The sequence below is a fragment of the Aplysia californica genome, unplaced genomic scaffold (assembly GCF_000002075.1).
Source record: "Aplysia californica isolate F4 #8 unplaced genomic scaffold, AplCal3.0 scaffold00788, whole genome shotgun sequence".
NCBI classification, from domain to species: Eukaryota; Metazoa; Mollusca; class Gastropoda; order Aplysiida; family Aplysiidae; genus Aplysia; species Aplysia californica.
In genome coordinates, this window is record NW_004798058.1 from 290962 (window position 1) to 293461 (window position 2500).

The 2500-nt window shown below is 40.3% G+C and overlaps 1 protein-coding gene across 1 annotated transcript in view; it reads right to left on the reverse strand.

The window, feature by feature from the left end:
* The window catches only part of LOC100533405 (phospholipase C), a gene marked incomplete at its 5' end in the record, with an annotated part of 64302 nt that overhangs the window by 18318 nt on the left and 43484 nt on the right, over positions 1 to 2500 (reverse strand).

A 2500-nucleotide genomic window follows, 5' to 3' on the forward strand; every position in this document is an offset into this window, starting at 1 on the left:
AGAGAGAGAGAGAGAGAGAGAGAGAGAGAGAGAGAAAGAAAGAGAGAGAAGGGGGGAGGTGTACTATTACAGAAAAAAACCAAATATTGGCAGGCTCTAGGGGTTAGAAAAAAAAAAGTACACATTAGAGCAAAAAACCAAAAGCTTTTTTTTTTCAGCCGAAAAGATGAAGCTCTCGTTCCAGAGCCCATGTACACAACATGGCATTTCTAGAGCGGGATAAATTGTTTATCTTTGAGCAGAGTCTATCCGCAAAAAAGGCAAATAAATACTCCTTCTCCCTGAGGAAATTGCTTCTTTGCCAATATGAAACCGTCACTTTCTGACATTAGCGAAGAAACACTGTCTTCATATTTTGTGTTACTTGCAGTTTTCAGTCTGAGCATAATAGCATCCACAGTGGACCTCTAAGGAAATTTATATACCGGGGCAGCGTTTTTTTGTTGCTGTTGGGGAGATGTGGGCCGATTGATTTGAAAATCTGACACCGCCTGTTGCACAAAAAAACCTCAATCAAAACAAAACCTGGGTCTTTATCTCATAAATTTTCAGGTAAAAAAGTATAAAACTATTTAGAAATTCTTTTAGAATCATGTACTTTTAGCTTGAAAATAGGGATAGAAAGTGATCAAAGACAGTTTTTACCCTTTTAATCTGGAACCACATTTCTTTGGGAAAACAAAAGATCTAAGACGTTTCCAGTATTGAACAATATGAGGTTATGCCATTCAACAGCACTGCAGTTAATATTAATTTTTCATCTCATGATCACAGAGCATAAGTATTGATGCTATTTGGCAACAAAAAGAAGCCCCTAAGAAAGAATAAACAGGAGAAAAGGGAGTGAAATGCCAGATACGTGTGTGCACACACACACACACACACACACACACACACACACACACACACACACACACACACATCATGCACGCGCACGCACACACACACACATGAAAACACACACATATGCATACACACAAATGCATAAACACAAACAGAGATGCTCTCTTACACACACTCTCACACACTCACAATTGAACATATATTATACAAGCAAATGTACACCCTCAAACATACACATTTCAATAAATAGACAGAAACAAGCAGAAAGACAGTAAAAGCATGTGCAAACAGGTAAACAGACTGATTGACATGCAAACTGACAGGAAGTAAGTAGACACATAGACATACAGACAATCAGATAGGGGGAAAAACAGTGGGAATGATCAGACACAAATACAGACAGGCACCACATTATACATAGGAAGAGTCAGAGAGAAAAAAAACCCAGACAGTCACATTTGTCATCACATACACACTAACAGTGACACACAAGCAGTCACTTACGGTGTGTCTGGGAGGCCTGAAAGTCCTCAAATCGGCGGGAAACGAAGTAGGAGACCAGATCCGACAACTCTTTAGCCAGTTTGTGCTTTTTTATGGAACCCTCCTAGGGAAAAAGAAAATGCAGGTCATTTACTTGGCAAACATTTCTGTTCTCTTTTGCTTTTCTCTTTGTTACTGTGATAAAATTGGCGAAGCTGAACACCAGACAATACACCCTTGTTTGTTTGGGTAAAAAGATGCACATCGGCGCAATAGTGGTCTCTTACGGCATGGAAAAAGCAAAACAAACAGAGACAACTGGAGGAAAGACGTTCTCCACCTACACACTGATATGCTTTACTTTACTAAACATTACAATAAGGTCATTTTGAATACGACTATCTCCTGGAGCTCTGAACAGAGGATACCAAATTTGGCCCCAAAAATCGGGAGGGAAGAGGGGCTTGGACCATTCAGAACCGACTCCAATCAGAACCTGTCCTGTTTGCATGATTGGCTTGCCAAGTTTGAAGCATGCAGAGAAACAGCGAATCTCATTGTATAAGTTTAAGGCCCCTCTCCACCCTGTAACATTATTTTTTAAGCGGGACCCCCTGAATCAAACATCCATTTTCAATAAGACCCAATTAAATGGGCGGAACGCAGTTAAAACTCTCCAAATCGACTCAAGTTTAGAATGTCCTGTTGGTATTTCAAACCAGGGACACCTGCCCCATAGTCCAGCATGATGCTAACTGATCCAATGGTGCAGAAATAGTGAAGGGCCAGCTACTTTGAGAAGATTCTCCAAATAACATTGCTTTTTTAACTCTTTCAGGCTGTTATTTCAGTGGTAATCATAATGAGCTGTTGTTTAGTCATGTGGAGACAGAGTTAGACTTGCCTAAACTATGTAATCTGTTGTTTATATGCCTTTTCACTTTTTTGCCAATCAAAGTGGAAAAGGAGGGTGGGGCCCTAGGTGTGATAGCTTACCATATATGGATGAAGAACAACAAAAAATCTCACTTCCCCAATACAGCTTTATCCCATCTGACCATGTCAGCATAAGTATCAAACCACCACCTCAAAGCACAATAATGAACTAATTACACCTACCCTTTTGCTGCTTTTCTTCTTCTCTGGCTCCGCACCCTCATCCTCATCGGTGACA